Source organism: Panicum hallii, chromosome 9 (genome assembly GCF_002211085.1).
Source record: "Panicum hallii strain FIL2 chromosome 9, PHallii_v3.1, whole genome shotgun sequence".
NCBI classification, from domain to species: Eukaryota; Viridiplantae; Streptophyta; class Magnoliopsida; order Poales; family Poaceae; genus Panicum; species Panicum hallii.
In genome coordinates, this window is record NC_038050.1 from 52879963 (window position 1) to 52899370 (window position 19408).

Genomic DNA, 19408 nt, shown 5'->3' on the forward strand with positions numbered 1-19408 from the left:
CCAAGTGAAAAGGACCCAGTACCTGGCGCGGGAAGTGCTTCTGCCAAAGCATTGCGCAGCTACTGCGCGATGTATAGACTCCCCCCTTGATCCCTCCATCCCATAAAAGTGTAGTTCTAGTTTTTTCCAGATAGATTCGTGATGGTGTGTTGATCCTCATATCCTTATTTATTAGTTGCATGCAACTAACCAAACTTTCTAAAAGCACAACTATAAATTATTTTTAGCATGGAAATCTACTCTAACCATTTAATTAGGCGCAGTTGGAGGGAATAAGAGAAGAAATCATGACACCGTGGACCCCACTTTCTAGGATTCCACTCTTTTGTGGATTTTAAATTCAAATGCCATGATTGCATTTTTTATGGAATGGAGGCAGTATTTTTAGAAATTGCAGAGCACACTGCGTTACTGCCACACCGAGTCAGAATTCATCCTTGATTTAGGCCGCCCCACATCTTGTCCCTGGAGAGGAAAGCTTGGGCTGTGGACACTCCTCTCTAATTTTTTTACTTTTCTTTCGGAAGAAAGAAATGTTCTCTATGACTGTTCTTTAAGTGGAAAAATATTAGCAGTTAAATGCAAAGGCACTACAGGAAAACGGCAAACTTCCGACGGCCAAAATAAAATTTCGACGGTCCCGTCGGAATTTAAATAACTTCCGACGGCCAACGAGACAGCCGTCGGAAGTTACTTAACTTCCGACGGCCGGATAGCGAGCTGTCGGAAGTTAAGTAACTTCGGACGGCCTACGGCGGGCCGTCGGAAGTTAAGTGGCACGCCGTTACCCCCCCGGCCGGGCTCGCGTTATCTCCAGCTATCCGTTTTTTCCCCAAATCTATCGATCGCGATCTATCTCCCGCCGCCAGCCCCAGCTCGCCCCGCCCGCCGCGCCGCCGCCCGTCCCCGCCGCCGCCTGGCCGCGCCGCCCGTCCGCGCCGCTGTCCGCCCCGGGCCCCGTCCGCGCCGCCGCCTCCGCCCCAGGGCCGCGCGGCCGCGCGGCCTCCCGCCGCCGTCCGCGCCAGCGCGAGCGCTGCCCCGGGCCCCGTCCGCGCCGCCGCCTCCGCCCCCGGGCCGCGCGGCCGCCCGGCCTCCCGCCGCCGTCCGCGCCTGCGCACGCGCTGCCACGGGCCCTGTCCGCGCCGCCGCCTCCGCCCCCGGGCCGCGCCGCCGCCCGTCCGCGCCGCCCCCCGTCCGCGCCGCCCGCGCCGCCGCCTGTCCGCGCCGCCTGTCCCCGCCGCCTCGGTCCCCGTCAGCGCCGCCGCCCGTCCGCGCCGCCTGGCCTCCCGCGCCGCCGTCCGTGCCGCGCTGCCGCCCGTCCGCGCTGCCGCCCGTCCCCGCCGCCCCCTGGGCCGCGCCGCCGCCCGTTCCCGCCACCGCCCGTCCCCGCTGCCCCCCTGGCCGCGCCGCCGCCCGACCGCGCCGCCGTCCGTGCCGCGCCGCCGCCTGTCCCCGCCGCCGCCCGTCCCGGCCGCGCCGCTGTCCGTGGCGCGCTGCCGCCCGGCCGCGCCGCGGTCCGTGCCGCGCCGCCTCCCGGCCGCGTCGCCACCCGTCCTCGCCGCCGTCCGTGCCGCGCCGCCGCCCCGCCGCCCGTCCCCGCCGCCTTCCGTGCCGCCGCCGCCGTCCGTGCCGTCCCCGCCACCGTCCGTGCCGCGCCGCCGCCCCGCCGCCCGTCCCCGCCGCCGTCCGTGTCAACATAACGTTCGGCAATACGCAAAAGGCAGTTTGGGCTGAGTTTTGGGTATGATTGCTCTTATATACTGATTTAATTTTGTACATACGATGGCTACTGATTGTGTAAAATTTTTGCAGAATACTACAAGTTGCCTGAGGAGGGAGCTTATGATGATCATGCCAGACGTGTGTTCCACCATAACACACACATTGTGGTTAGAGATATGATTTCTTATGCCAGAATTCAGGTTGTTGCTTCTTATCTGGAACGGACTCAAGGGATATGATTTGAGAAGAAACGGGATGCTGGAAAATATTACTTGACTGAGGAGCAATACCGCGAGGTAAACTGTTGCAAGTTGCAATTAGTATGATTCTGTTTGTTACATTGAAACAAAATATTGTTGTGCAGGAAATGATTCCGTGGATGGCCACACGTGAGGAGGCTTATCATGCCTTATGTCACTATTGGACCACGGATGAGTTCAAAAGCATTTCCCAGAGAAATAGAGGAAATCGTGGAACTGAGTCCTATCACACCTACGGAGGTGATGGGCACTTCCGATTGGCCAAACGCATTGTAAGTGAACTCTTTGAAATGAATTCTATTAATTTCATTTATCAATGCATGCTTCTTTAATTTTTTGTTGTATGTATAGGAAGTTCGCACAGGTTTAGCGCCGAGTGATATTCAAGTCTACCTCGAAGGTCATAGAGGACGTGATCCTACAAATCCAGATCAGTTATGCTCTCAGGCGGCTACAGAGCGTCTGGTATATCTAAATTTACAAAATTAGCACTATCGAGTTGTCATGAAACAATCTTATGTAATTGTGTGATTTTGTTCTTTGAAGGCGGCATATGGTGACCAAATGATTGCTCGCCATGGAGAGGGTTATGATTGGAGAAACTCGCCTATTGATTCTGAGGCCGTTTACAGTAGTGGTGGTGGAAAACCTCATGGCCGGTTAGATTTCTTTAAATTTCAATCTAATTTTATAATTTAAGCAAAAATACATATTTTGAATTTGCTATATTTGGTCAATATTTGTAGGTATCCATTATTCGACAAAGACATTGACTCGAGTCAGGCGCCGTCGCGTCAAAGAGCGGGATCGTCGCGGTCAGCAAGTCGTAGCACAAGTAGTGGCGATGACAGCGCGGAGGTTGTAAGGCTGCGTGAAAGAGTAAGACAACAGGAGCTACAGCAGCAGTGGTTCCAAGCTCAACTTGCACAACAGAATGCAATACTGCAGGTAAATCTTAATTGTTACAACTTAGGTTAAGTTACATTTTTGCTGACAAATTTGATCTTTCAGCAAATAGCGACCCAACAGAATATACAAGTGCCACCACTGGTACCTTCACCTTTTGCACAGGCCGGTTGGCCATCAGCTTCACCTCAGGTATGATAGTCAAGGATTCAAATGTTAGTTCATAGTTATCCAATTAGTTATCTTTCAAACCAATCTTGTCCACTTATCTTTTATAGCCTTTTCACACCCCACCACCTAACTTAGCGGCACCGGGAGACTCACACGTTGATCCAACAATGAATTGGGCGGATCAATTCATTGGAAGTGGTGGATCAACTCAACCAGGTGATGGAGGTGGCCAAATTTAAGTGAAACATTATTGTTGTATGAATTTGTTTAATATGATACTTGTATGAAGTTTGTGAACTTTGATTATGAAACTGTGAAGTGTATGTATGTGGATATATGAATTGTATACCTGCGTGCAATTTGTGATTGTGAATTATAATTGTGGATGAAATTTGATTATATATAGTGTTTGTGGTTGGTTATTGTGGATGAAATTTGATTATATATAGTGTTTGTGGTTGGATTTGGGATTTCAAGTTGTGCTTGTAGTTTGGAAAGCTTAACTTCCGACGGTTTCTGGGAAGCCGTCGGAAGTTTGCGGGGCTTAACTTCCGACGGCCGTTGAAACCGTCGGAAGTTAAGAGACGGTCGTCAGCCGCCGTCTGAGCGCTAACTTCCGACGGTTTCGCCAGGCCGTCGGAAGTTAAGAAACTTCAGACGGTTTACGATTAAGCCGTCGGAAGTTTAATATTTCTGACGACTTCGGCCCGTCGAGCAAACTTCCGACGGTTAAGCCGTCGGAAGTTACCCGTTTTCCTGTAGTGAGGATTCCACCTCCAAGCACCGAATATATCGTGCATTAAAGGAAAGGAGCCCATCAAATTGGAATCAAAATGATAAACTGGTTTCTCGCAAAAGAAAAAAGAGAGATAAACCATTTGCACTTTGCGGGTCAAAAAAATTGAAGATCTCATTATCTCAATCGCTATCTTTTCCCGAAAAAATTGGAATAGTGACGACATGTTTGGCGTGGTCCATTCTTATGATATTTCTTTCTCGCCCTTAATGATTATGTCTCCATATAAATGAAATGTCAAAGTCCCAGAAAATAAATGAAATGACTGATCCATTATACTTTATGCTCCAAATGAAGGAGTTGAAAATCACAGGTCAGGTTCCGAATGAAGTACCACCTCAGATGGAGAATCTCGGCACATCTGAAAAAAAAGGAGAATCTCAATCTTAGGTGAACTTGACTTTTTTTTTTCTAGAACAGTTAGGGTCAACTTGATTCCATACTCCGCAGTGTGTATGGTGTGACGATGCGATAGTGGATGTGCCTGAAAGAATAGAGTGGATTACATACATATTCTACCATTTCTCATTAATTTTATGTACAGCGTAGTACTCCCTCTGGTCTCAAATATACGACACCATTGACTTTTTCAATCGTTTCACTTTTCATCTTTTATATAAATATTTGTACGAATACATAAATATACAAGAACGTATCACATTTGACCATAAATATCACTGTCATCCATGCGATGCATCAAACGAAAAGGAAAGAGAAACAGTTGAGGTACTCCGTAGTATGCTGGAAATGTTGACCACGTGTGTCACGCACCCGCTCAAAACAGTGTATGAAGACCACGAAGATGTGGCCTTTCCTTGCTTCGTGTGCACATCGATCAACTGGGGATGTGGCACTACCGGAGAAAGGTTGATTAGCACCGAGTGAAAAAGGCCGTCAGTACTGCACAACCGAAATTAAAAGTCTCGGACTTTAGTACCGGTTGCAGATATTTTTAGTATCCGTTGGTGTTACCAACGGGTACCAAAGCGTACGACGTCCAAAAAAAATTTTAAAAAATATTTTAAAACTAAGAGGAATCACAAGTCACGCGATGTTACCAACCAGTACTAATACGGTGGAGGCATTAGTACTGGATGGTAAGTATTACCAAGGTTCTCGGACCTTTTCATCCACCTCTAAATACCGGTAGGCATTGGATACGGTACCTAGATACAATACCTTCAATGCCTACCAGTACTTTTGAGGTGGACCGATGGGTTATTTTCTAATAGTGTGGATGCGCATGAAAGATTTGCCAATGGTGTAGCAGTGCATATCCATGCATGTACAGATAGGTTGGTATGAAGATTCGTTAGCATTCTTTCTTTTTTGAATATATTTTGATTGATTTCGTTCCTTAACTCGAACTATTTCATGAAAACTACTTAGAGTGACATCTTGTTCTCAGTCAACTTTTCTTCAATAGTCAATTTGAAGTAACATCAGACTGTTTCGCTTAGGCCTGCTTTTATCTCTTCAGTTTAGCTAGCTTCCACTTGGCAATCGGGCAGTAGTTCAAATGCACCACCTGTCCTTTACATATCCTCCAAACATCTCACACTCATTGCCCCATAATGGGCTTTGAGTATGTTAAGAATGTTAGGTGCATGTCTATGCTCAAATAATTCAAAGGAGATCACTAGCACTATGGTACTTGGTACTTGTTAGTATTTTGGTTAATGGGAAAATATGTAGAAAGGTTTGCTCTAAAAACAAATATGTAGAAAAGTACACGTCTTTTTCAGTTACATGACATGGAACCAAACAACTATCTAGAGTAGTATTATTGCTCCCTAGTGATAATAGGGAGGAGGTCTATTTTACAAATGCATGCATGCAAGTGGCAGGTGCACTAGCAAATGGGAGTGGTAGGCACACTACTGCACGCGGCAAAAATGGTGCTCAAGTGGCTTTCTAACCTGGATCAATGCTTATCCACAAAAGCAAGAAGTTGTGAACTTAGCTTTTGATAAATAAAGTTGTAGGATCAGGTTCCCCATGTTTATTATCTGTGACTTTCCACTTGATCAGGATGGATATTCACCAAAAGAAGCCATATATATATAATCCTGGATTGCCTTTTAACATGCATGCTCACCAAAAAAAAAAATCAATTACCAGTCTATAGCTTTTAGCAGCAGTTCATCATATATGTGCTCGAGGGCAGCTAGGGGAGTGTGAACAGTGGGTGACCTCTCCCACACTCGATCGACCACACATGATCAGCTAGTGTCCGCTTTCTCTCTATGCCGTGTTGATTTGGATGGCGACAAAAGCTGCCGTGCCTGCACGCATGCACACTGACGCACGTTCTGGATGTGCAGTGGCAGGGTTGGGCACTGGGAGCTTTGACATTATCTGAGGGTGATGTGTCGTTTAGGTCAACTCTGATCTGAAGCAAACGTTTTGTCCTCCAGCATCCGCGCTGAACTGTACCGCAACAAAATTCAGTCCAGTCACCCACGTCAAAAGGGGAAACTTGCGTCTATCCACATCTCCATGGCGCTAACTCTCGCTTCGTCATCGTTTGCTTTGGCATCGAGATGCACTAGCTTTACCTTTTCAAGAATTTATTTCATGCACCAACTTTAACATACACAGGACTTTCATAAGGAGATATACCTCGCCTTTGCATTTTAATTTAAGGCCCTCGAACTGGATGATGATTTCAAAATTATGCCAGTTAAGATCCGATCTTACTTAAAGTGAACTGGATCTGGACTCCTATGGACATGAAGATCACAAGAGGCATCGTAGTTGCTCTACTCCGCTAGCAGTCTTACGGGGTGTTTGGTGACTGAAGGCTTATTTTAAATCCCGTCACATCGGATGTTTGGATGCTAATTAGGAGTATTAAATATAAATTAATGATAAAATAAATTTTATAATCCTAACGAATCTATTAAACCTAATTAGTCCGTGATTAGCCCATGTGATGCTACAGTAAACATGTGCTAATCATTGATTAATTAGGTTTAATAGATTCACCTTGTGAATAAGCCCTAGGCTTATGCAGTTAGTTTTATAATTAATTTATGTTTAGTCTTTCTAATTAGCATTGAAATATTCGATGTGACATGACTTAAAATAAGCCTCAGGAAACCAAACACCCCTTAGTGTAGTGTGCATCTAGTTTACATAACTAAACCTTCTTGTTAGTTACCCCTACATTAGTGTAAGCCGTGTTTTTTTTACAAAATAGATTTGGACTTGTATAGTCTTGCAATATGTTGATGAAGAGAGTATTGCTATTATTAACTTGTGGCACTAATTCGGAGCATCTCCAATAAACTACCAATATTGCTCCCCTTATATATACTATGTTGTTTAATGCATGGGGAGCCCCTAAAACTTACTCTGCTTAGTAGGGGTGGGCATTCGGTTAATCGAGACTGATCGATTCGGTTCCTTGGTCTTTTCCAAAATTCAATTATCACAAAATGAAGATTGATCGGTTCTCAAGAATTATGAAGACCGAGTATTTCGGGTTCGGCCAGTTCGGTTCGGTTTTTAGTATTAATCGAACTCATCAATCTTAAATAGGATCGAAGAAAATACAAAAAAAATTCACACAAATTACGAGCAAAATCATAGGATCACTACAAAAAATTCATCTTCGTCGAAGGAAGAAGGCATCGTAGCTCTGTTGAGCTGGATGAAGGAAGGAGGCGACGACCGCTGGGCGACCACCAACCAAGCCGTGCTGCCGAAGGGAGCCGCTGGCCCGCTAGCTGCTTGGCCGTTGCTTGGCGCGGGATGTGGTGCGCCGGACAATGACCGGCGGCAGCGGCGCACCGTTGAGTCGGGCAGGTGGGGGCGGCTGGGAGAGGTGCAAACGATGGGTTAGGTGCGCAGGCGGATGTGTGGTGGTTGAAAGTATCTAGACCTCTAATTCAAGTTTTGGTAAGTAATAACAATATTAGTGGACTAACAATTTCTTTGAGAAGAAATGAGAAGAGGTTGGTCCAAGAGAGATGAGCATAAATTAATGTCATGAAGACACTTGGAGATGATGTTGAATGGATATACTCAAGGCAAAGGTATATGACAGGGTTTTTCTATTTTTGCCGGTCATAAGGTGATTAGTGGATGAGAAATGACCGGATTAATAGGATAGATAGCCGTACTATCGAGTGGGGTTGATGTGTCCTAGCATGACAGTTCTCAGTGCCATTTTGCTCAAACAATGCGTTGCATGCATGAGGCTTAACTTTGTTTGGAAAATGGCAAAGCATAAAGTTCAAAATGTGTGCTAACTCGCTAAGGCGGATGGTCCGGTCCAAATGGGGCGGACAGTCCGCCATCTACACAGAAGGTTTTGGATAGAAACTTGAGTTTCTGGTGAGCGTCAAAAGATGAACGGCGGACGGTCCGTCTAGGGGGAGTGGTCCGCCACCTAACACCGAATGGTTCGGTCGGTGATAATGTTCGTGGTAGGACTGATTTAATTGTTCAAGTCCCTGGTGTCCGAACATGGTGAACGGCGGACAGTCCGGCCCAGATGGGCGGACCGTCCGCCAACAACACAGAGACGATCCTCTATTCTGACTAAGTTTTTCAACTTGAACAGCGGAAGGTCTGCCTATGGTGCGCGGACGGTCCGCTAGGTCTCTAACGGTCGTTTCTGATATGCATTTATTGCACCTCTAGCCGTTGGGTTTGAACGGCGGACAATCCATTTTTTGTGAGGTGGACAGTCCGCGATTGCTCTGTTTCGATGGGTTTTGAGTGTAACGGCTAGATTCTGAGGGGTGGCTATATATACCTCATGACCGGCTGTGGGTGAGCTCTCTTGGCACATTTTGAAAGCTTCCTTGATATTCTTGAGCCAGCCACCTCCTCTCTCACTCAATATACTTTGGAGTAGCATTCTTGAGAGTGTAAGAGGATCCTAGTGCATTGCATCAGGTGTTTGAGCTTTGTGGCACTAGGAAGTCTTCAAGCAAGCATCATCGACTTGTTACTCTTGGAGGTTGCTGCATCCTAGATGGCTTGGAGAAGGTGAAACCATTGAGTTCTTCAAGAAGATTATGGAGGAGCCCCGGTTTGATTTGTGAGAGGTTCTTGTCCTCACCTCGCTTGATGGGTGAAGAGCAACTCTAGTGGAATCGAGGTTTGGAGAGGCTCATTGATTCAAGCCGGCTTAAGATCAAGAGTGGTTCTTGATAGAGGAGCGGTTGAAGCTTTGAGTCGACCTCAACATGGATTAGGGGTGACCGGCAAGTCATTAACACCATGAGAAAAGTTCTTGTCTTGTGCCCGGTTACTTCCTTGCTCAATTTATTCTTGCTTTTTACTTTGAGCACTTTACCTTACGAGAGATTAAATTACTACCTATCATCCTAGGTTGCAAAACCTCACTAGTGCTAGGAGTTAGAAGAAATAGAAACTCACTTGTGTTACTAATAAATTTTACTTAGTGTTTGTGATTTTAGTTAAAACCACCTATTCACCCCCCTCTAGTCGGTATCCTTGATCCTACAGTGATCCTACAGCAGATCGGGGGTGGCTCCACGGTGGCATGCGGCAGGTGGGTGGGGTGGGTGGCCGGAAGCGGTAGGAGCGTGGAGAGGTCGGGAGGGGATGGGGATTTGGGGTGGCCGGATAGTTTATATAGCTTGGGTTTGCTACATATACTGGGTCAAGCTGAAAGTAACACTGGACCTGAGGGCCTGAGGGCTGTAATCAAACTGAACGATATTAATTCGGTTACTAATAAGCTGGGACCGAACAGATGGCCGATTTTTCGGTTTTGGATATTTTGGTTCGGTTCGGTTTTCGGTCACGGTTAATTATATATGCCCACCCCTACTTCTTAGGGGGCCAACACTTTAGCTGACTGCCAACAACCTCTGCCCCTTATATTTCATTTCTTTTATTTCTCTTCCTTTATGCAAATACACCTATTCTAATACCATTTTCACATCATAATAATATAAACATTTTATGTTTCTGCGACACACAATTCAATAACATTTCAAATCCATAGTTTTGCAAATTTAAATTTCAAACATAATATATGGTGCAAATACTCCAAATAATCCAACCACAACATGAAGAAATCAATTTCCCCTAGAGTGGCCACATATGCTCAACAACATCATCGTGAAGTTCTCATGTGTCCCATGGTCTCCAATCGTTTGATGCATGTCTAGAAATCTCTAGATGTCACTTCATTCTTCTCGATCCTCACATGCACCAACATGCACAAGTCTTCCGGCTGACCTCACTCGTTCTTTATTATCATGTGTGCTTGATCACAAATGCAGTCATAATGCACCATAAAAGTCTTTTGGTCCTAGAATGTAGGAAGTCCACAAACAATTGCAAGATTGGAACATCCAAATATTAGGTGACATTGCGGAGTGTGTGTGTGTGAGGGGCGGGGGGGGTGCTTGGTGTTACTATCAACAACAGATGTGGAGTAGACTAAGGCAGCCACATCCACATCTCCTCACCAACCAACGAGTATCGGGCTCAGGGTAGTGGCGGGCGTCTTTGTTGAGCAAATATGCTATGGACAGGTGATCGGGGATGCGGTGCTCTAGGCGACAGCCTACATGGGGTCGGCAACATCTGATTTTGCTGTCTAGACGAGGCGGTAGCACGCGAGCTCTGCTTGAGCAGGAAAGGACCTGCCAAAAAAAAATGATGTTGGTAGGGGGTTTCGAGGTGGAGGTTTCACTCCTTTCTTGAGGTGGAGGCTGCTACTTTTCGATGGGAAAAAAATAGATAGTACGGGTGGGATTGGTAGCATGTTGGAGCACCAATGACAGTTTCTAGCACTCGGATCGGATTGAAGATCACCGTGCACATTATGAGGCACGGTGATCTTCAATCCGATCCAAGTGCTAGAAACTGAATATAAGGTATGATCTCCAAATATTTATCTCTTAATATGTCTCATACAATGTTCATAGCAATAAAATTATAGTCTTATAAAAGCATTTTTAAACACAAATCTAATTATATTTTTTGACAAATATGCAAGATTAATTGTACGTCAAAAAATTTCAAAGTTTGAATCTTACATTGCATGCATGCATTATATTATACTATATGTGATGGAGGGAGTAATAAAATACTCCCTCTATCCTGAACTATGAGGCATTCTGGCTATGTATTTGGACATAGGAGTAAATTAAAGTAGATAGTTATTGAGCTTGATGCATCAAGATCTGATTTTTTTTTGAAAAGAAATCGAGATCTGATTTGGATACAGAGTATATTGCAGAGAATAAACTAATGTCCGGTTAGACATGAAAACTAAAGCATTTTCTTGATTTTAGCTTTGGATATTCGATTCTCCTTCCAAAATCTAGAGTTAAAATAAACAAAATGCTTTTTCAAAAAGTGCCTCTTAGACTAATGCTTATCTACACCGCAATCCACTAGCTTGTGACTTTTAGGATCCATATATTTAAAAGTCCATAATCTCCCTATAGCCTTTAAGAATCCAAATGGAATGACCAATAATGCCTCTTAAGCTCTAATAACAGAGCAAGCTCTCTCAGGGTGATGCCGTACAAGTTGATAAAATCTAGATTCATAGAAGTTATAACTACAAAGTTAAGAATCTTCGGCGACAATCATGTTTGCAATGAAAATGTTAATCCCTCTATCGCCGAATATAGTTATGTTTAGGTTTGTTTTAAGTCAAATCTCTCTAACTTTTACTATGAATGGCAAAAGTAAATGTAAACATTGTCAACGAAAAAATGATGTTGGTATATTCATTATGAAACCATGTGTTTCTCTACTTGAAATATATTGTTTTTAGAGATGTTGTTGGTCAAAGATAAAAACATTTAACTTAGAAAAAATCTAAACAAAGCTAACTATATTCTAGGATGGAGAATATGTGATTACTAAGGAGTAGTTAAGATGGTATAATTACATCAAAATACAATAGCTACTGGAGTATTCAGTAGTTATATAGCAAATGAGTAATTAACTTTAGATTAATGGGCATACTTGGGTAGTGAATTTAACATCGCTCTATAGTGAAAGTGTTAGCGCATAATAAAAATAAAATACATTTTGATCTAAATTATCTTAAAAGATCCTATCATGTATTCAACCATCCTTATTTGCTCATAAGCACGCTAAGAAAACGATTAAAAAATGATGGATTTCATTAGTCGCATATACCAACACACAACCTGCTCTATAGAATGGATGCCACAAGAGATCACTCACCAAATGGGTCCTGAGGGAAATCAGCAATCAGTGTCTGGGCCCTATCTTAATCAAATGACGCGTGTGCAAGCATGTCTATGGCAAAAATAAATAAATAAAAAGTTTGTCGCCTTTTCGAAAGAGGCCTCTCCCCCACACCTATAGTTTAATTCAGGTCAAAACTTAAAAGTGAAACTCTCGATTCTGCTCCCTCCGTTTCAAAATGTGGATCGTTTTGACAAATCTAGATATATAAATTTTGCTATAAATCAAGATGTATCGTATGTCTAGATGAATAATAAAATATTTAGATTTACCAAAATGACCTACAATTTGAAATGGAGGGAGTATTGTTCAATTTTATAACTTTACGATTTGATATCTTTTTGAGAGTAAGGATCTAACATAATTGATAATATGTCCAACGGATCAATTAAGTATATTCTTCAAAGTTGGGTGCGCTTGTAAGAGAGATATCAATTAAATGCGTATTAGGAGAGATTAGTAGATTGTCTACAACCCCATTCGTCCTAAATTATTACTTGTTTTATTTTTTTTAGATACATAAATATACTTAAACATAATATAAATCTAGATGTATAATAAATCTATACACCTAGAAAAGAAAAAGGGACTAATAATTTGGGACGGAGCGGAGGGAGTAATTAGTATTCAGTTTTTACCTATCTCCATAAAATAAATGTCATAAGAAAAACATCTATGCAAATAACCTTATAGCTAGCTAGTTTGACACTTTTTGAGACGTCTTGAAAGATATCTAGGCCTCTTAATGGGTTTTGGTTTTAGATGACAAAATAAATGTATGTTTAATCGCGTTTATCTAGCATGTGTGCAGGTGCTGAAGTTGAGAAAGCAAAACATACGGTGAAGTACGATCCCTCAAAAGGAAATGAAAAGGCGGTGGTTGAAATTTACTCGAAGAATAGACTTTTATTATATTTTTGAGTATAGGAACCCCGTACTATCAAGAGAGATTTTGATCTGCAGGTTTCGACTTAGAACCAGTGCTCAAGAGAACCCATACAAATACTTGTGAGCCATAAAAACCACTTTGAAATGATATTTTTGAGAGTGTCCCTGGTGAGTTCGGAGACTCCGGGTCCGGAATGTCCGGAGTATCTGGACATATACCCGGAGTCTTTGGGTATCTGTTCACCGTAAGTAAATTTCTTTGGATCCGGAGTGTCCGGGCCCTAGTGTCCGGAGTATCCGGACATTTGCCCGGAGTTTCCAAGCACCTCTTGCTCCAACGGCTAGTTTTTGGAGTGGGGGTATAAATATCCCCATATACCCTCAACAGTCAACCCTCTTGCTCATTTTCGTGCTGCACAGTTTGAAATAACTTTAAAAAGCCATCTCACACCTCTCCTTTGAGTGATTTCCATTGGGGATTCAAGCATGAGTGTTGCAAGAGGAGAGATTTGTGCTTAGTGAGCTGCCATTCAAATTCCTTGAGCACTAGGTCCTTGTCAAGCCGGTGATTGAAGTTTGTTACTATTGGAGCTAATGAAGAGTCCCCTCATCAGAGGTGACTAAATATGATACAAATATTAGTCCCAGGAGGCTGATAACATATTTATTACATCGGATGGTTCATTACCATACAAACTGTCGAGGTAGCGGGCACTGAAGCGCCATTATCACGAGGAACAATATAAGGACTAAAAGCCAAACTAAAGTGCCATCGATATCTAAGATAACATCAGAGTCTTGCGTCATGGTAAGCTTCCTGTGGAGACCCTAAACCACAGGCAAGGTTGGGTGCAGGACGGCGACCTACTCGACGTCTTCAGGAACGAAGTTCGGATCCTCCTCTAAAAACTAAGCAAGAGTGACTACATTCGTACTCAACAAGTCCGACCACACCCACGGAGGGGGATAACAAAGGTCATGCACGGGATATATCAAGGATAAGGCTAGGGTTCATTTGCGATAAAGCAAGGTTTTACACATGCAAGGGTTCATTTAATAAAAGAGTTTTCTCAAAACATTTCTGTAGTAATCGAATAATAAGTGGGGTTGATCCTACACAAAGGATCCAAATTTTAATGCTACCGGACTCCACATCCACAGTAGCTCACGGCACAACTGCCGGACACTTTCAAAACAACTCACGCCACAAAACCAACCATCCCAAAATATCTATTGAAGTGACCATGCCGTAACTCGTCCAATACCGTGGACCCAACTATTCGAATAGATTGTACACTCTGCAGAGGTTGTACACTTTACCCACAAGTAGGGTACCGCACTACGAACACCTTAGTGTCGCTGCGGATCCTAACAAAGCCATTACCCCCCTTAGCTGAATCTAACTAGCCAACATGGAAGAAACCATGGGGTTAATGACCTATCAACAAAGTCATAACTAGGACATAACTCATACAGATCGTATTCCCTCTCCATGATCTCCCATTGCTCACCAGCTCTCCTTTTGGCTAGCAGAACAACTAGTGGGGTTTAAGCTAAGCCGTTGCCCACACAATGGTCGAGTGGTTGTACGATAAGTGGGTTAGGCAAGATGACACCTCAGTTCATCCTTACATTGACAAGATGGACATCTCCTAACCATGCTCAACCACAAAGTACAAGCTCACCAGTGGTATTTCACACAGGAAACACCGTCCATCTCATCAGGTTATATCTTTCTTTTATTTTCCCGAAATCCCGTTTTATCTTTTAAAACACTCACACCTTATTTTCGATAAAGCGCGTTGTGGTCATGATTAAAATATAATAAAGGGAATAAAAGATTCTAAGCATCTCTAGCAGTAGTTAACATCCAACAGAGCAAATCCTATATAGATATTAACCTAGGTCATCAAGGAATAGTCATAGCAATCAAGGGGTGGCTATCCAACCATGTCTTGCAATAAAACAATGCATTTTATGAAACGGGCCAATAGGTTATGTTTATAAAACTGGGATAAATATAAATCAAAGGATGGGATTGGACTTGCCATCCTCAAAGCCTTCCGGAAGCTCCTCCTCGAGGTACGGGTCTTCGGGCTCCGGCTCACGGTACTGCTCCTCCTCAGTGACACCGTCGGCTACGACACACAAACAATCACACAATAAAAACAAAGTTCGCCGATGAGCTTAAAAAAAGAGAGGGAAATAGAGAGTTTTGATTAAAAAAATAAAGAAGACTATTATATTTGTCGGATATGGATCCTGAGACTTGGAGAAAATATTTGGAGATGATGCGTGGTGGAGTTTGGAGTCGATTCGGAACAAAATGTCGCATGAACTGAGGAGTTAAAGTCATTTAGGCAGTAGTTTGAAAGGACGAGGACCTATTTGTAATGAAATAAAGAGATAGAAGGAGGTTGATTAAATATTTAAGAGAGGGAGGTGGAGGGCTGCGGACTGCATAAGAAGGAAAAGTGGAGGGGGTTATGCACAAGTCTGTCCTTTCTTCTTCCTCGAGATAGAACAGGAGTGGGGGAGGGGAACGGTAGGATGGGGGGGGGGGCGGCCAGGCCATGGGCGCCGGCCCCCTGGTGCATGGCGACGCCCGGGGAGGAGGGGAAAACGGAGAGGAGGTCGAGGGGGTCCGATTCCGGCCCTCACCTCGTGCGGAGATGGTATACGGAGGGCTGTCCACGGAGATGGTATACGGAGGGCTGTCCACGGAGATGGGTGGTGGCCGGCAATGGTGAGCGGCGGCGGCGAGCTGCAGCGCGAGGTAGAGGAGGGAGGTGCTGGGGTGGCATGTGCGGAGTGAGGGGCGGCTCGGGGGCTGATTTATAGGCTGAGAGGGAGAGGGGAGATGGCCGGCATGGGAGGGTCACGGGCAGTACAGGAACCTCGCCATTAATGGTGGCCGGGATACTTGGGGACAAGGCGCAAGCTGCAAGGGCGAGGGGATGGGACGGAGACGGACCGACACAGCAGCGGGTCGCACGCCGGCTTGGCGTGCACGGGCAGCAAGCACACAGTGGCACAGCGAGTGGCGGCGGCCGCGGCGTGATGCGGGCGGCGCGATGCGAGCGCGCGTGCACAGCCAGCAATGCGGGCAATGGCGAGTCGTGCGCTGGCCCGCGCGTGCACGCAAGGAGCAGGCTACAGCTCGAGCAGGAAGCACGTATGTGCTCATTTAAACAATGAAATTTTTTTATTATTTATTTTAAATTTTCACTCAGTAGCTCAACAATTTAAATAAGCAAGCAGGAGAATTAGAAGAGAGAAATAAAATGGATTTGAACAAAATATGAGAAAAGAAAAGAGGGGACACACGCGCGGCACCGACGATCGCGGCCGGACAGGCGCACGCGGCCGACCGCGACATGATGGTGATGCGACGGGACGGCGGGTTGGTGTTAAAGGAAAAGGGACGGGCGACTCCGCGGAAAAAGAGGAAGAGACTGCGCGATGTCGGGACGGCGGAAAATCGGGAGGTGGGCTTTGGGAGCTCGAGCGGCGGAAAAGGTTTAAAAGATTTTTAAGCGAGTGATTGGTAATGCAATTTAAATAAGATAAAAACGCGGGCGTTACAAACCTACCCCACTTAAAATGAATCTCGTCCTCGAGATTCGGCTGGCTCCTAAATAGATGGGGAAACTCTTTCTTCAGGGCATATTCACGTTCCCATGTAGCTTCTTCCACTCCATGTCTGCTCCACTGAACTTTGCAAATCCGTACTTCGGAGTTTCTTGTCCTTTTTGTGACAGTGTCCAAAATCTTGACAGGTACTTCCTGGTATCGCAGATCTGTGTGTAAAGCTATTTCTTCTTCCAGCACACGCTCTTTCTCGGGTTCCCTCAGACATCTTCTCAGTTGGGATACATGGAATACTGGGTGTATGTCAGCCATTCCTTCTGGTAGATCTAGATAGTATGCTACAGCTCCAATTTTCTTCTGTACTCGGTACAATCTAATGTACCGAGGGGCTAGTTTCCCATGTACTTGAAATCTTCGAGTCCCTCGAATAGGTGAAACCTTGAGATAGATGAAGTCTCCTGGATTGAAGCTTACTTCTCATCTCTTCTTGTCTGAGTAACTATTCTATCGAGATTGGGCGGCCTTCAGTTTTTCTCTAATTTCGGTCACTCTTTCTTTCGCTTCCTTTATGAGTGCAGGTCCAACTAGGGCACGCTCTCCAACTTCTGACCATATCAGGGGGTTCTATAGTTTCTCCCATAGAGAGCTTCAAATGGTGACATGTCCAAGCTTGCTTTATAATCGTTGTTGTATGAAAACTCAGCATAGTGTAAACTTTGTTCCCAATCCTTGCCATAAGTAAGGACACATGCTCTTAGCATATCTTCCATAATATGGTTCACCCTTTCTGTTTGACCATCGGTCTGCGGGTGATAAGCCGAACTGAAATCCAACTTGGTGCCCATGGCCTTATGCAAACTTTTCCAAAACCTAGAGGTGAATTGGGTTCCTCTATCCGAAACAATTCTGCTAGGCACACCATGCAGCTTCACTATGTTGTCCACATAGAGCCGGGCTAGCTTTTCTCCACCATAATTGGTCCGTACGGGTAGGAAGTGAGCGACTTTTGTGAGCCGGTCCACTATCACCCATATGGAGTCATGTCCTTTCTGTGTCTTGGGTAAACCCACTACAAAATCCATCCCTACCTCATCCCATTTCCAAACCGGGATGGGTAAAGGTTGCAGCAATCCTACTGGTTTCTGATGTTCGGCCTTGATTCTTTGACAAGTATAACAATGGGCGACGAACCGTGCAATGTCCGCTTTTATTCCACTCCACCAATACTTTTGTCTTATATCCACATACATCTTGGTGGATCTTAGGTGGATGGAATATGCCGAGTTGTGGGCCTCATCCATAATAGTCTGCCGGAAGTCTCCTTCCTTGGGTACGCAAATTCTATCTTTGTACCATAAGGTTCCTTTGTCATTAACTCTAAAATCCGGTGCCTTGTTTTCTCCAGTATGCATGCGGATTTTCATCAAATCCTTATCTGAACCTTGGGCCTTTCTGATCTTATCTTCCAGAGTGGGTTGAACACTCAACTTGCGACTGGAACCATGGGGGGCGATGTGCACATTTAATCATGCCATTTCTTCTTGTAGGTGGGCATCCTTAGGTCCATAAGATTTCCGACTTAAGGCATCTGCTACCACGTTTGCTTTACCAGGGTGGTAATAAATTTCCACATTATAATCCTTAACTAGTTCTAACCACCTTCTTTGCCTTAAGTTCAAATATGGCTGGGTGAAGATGTACTTCAAGCTCTTATGGTCTATGTAGATCTCACACTTATTCCCAATCAGATAGTGTCTCCAAATCTTGAGGGCATACACTATGGCTGCAAACTCCAAATCATGGGTTGGGTAATTCTGCTCATGAGGCTTGAGTTGTCGGGAAGCATATGCCACTACTTTCCCATCTTGCATAAGGACACATCCTAATCCTTGACGGGATGCATCACAATAAATGACAAAGTCCCGTTGAATATCCGGCAAGGTTAATACCGGGGCAGTTGTCAGTCTTCTCTTTAACTCCTGAAAGCTTCTCTCATATGACTCGGTCTAGGTGAACTTCTTCTCTTTCTTGAGTAGTTCTATCATGGGTTGGGCTATCTTGGAGAATCCTTCAATAAATCTTCGGTAATATCCGGCTAAACCGAGAAAGCTCCTGATTTCACTGACATTGGTTGGTTGCTGCCAATTGGAGACTGCTTCGACTTTTTTGGGGTCCGCTGCTACTTCTTCTGCGGTCAAGATATGACCAAGGAATGCTACTTTCTGAAGCTAAAATTCACACTTGCTGAACTTGGCGTAGAGCTTGTGCGCTCTCAACTTTTCCAAAACCACTCATAGGTGCTGCTCATGTTCTTCGACACTCTTAGAGTAAATAAGTATGTCATCAATGAAAACTACGATAAACTTATCTAACTCTTCCATAAACACCTTATTCATGAGGTTCATGAAATAAGCAGGTGCATTGGTGAGTCCAAAGGACATCACCATAAACTCATATTGCCCATAACGAGTGACGAAGGCCATCTTCGGAATGTCACTTTCCTTAATCTTGAGCTGATGATATCCTAACCTTAAGTCTATCTTGGAGAAGTACTTGGCTCCCTTCAGCTGATCAAAGAGGTCATCAATTCTGGGAAGAGGGTATTTGTTCTTGATGGTGACTTCATTTAGTGCACGGTAATCCACGCACATCCTCATGCTTCCGTCCTTCTTCTTGACGAACAAGACGGGAGCTCCCCATGGTGATGAGCTCGGTCTAATGAAACCACTTTGTTGTAACTCTTCCAGTTGTTTCTTTAGTTCTGCCAATTCAGAGGTTGCCATCCTATAGGGTCTCTTAGCTATAGGGGAAGTTCCAGGGACAAGGTCAATGATAAACTCTATATCCCTAT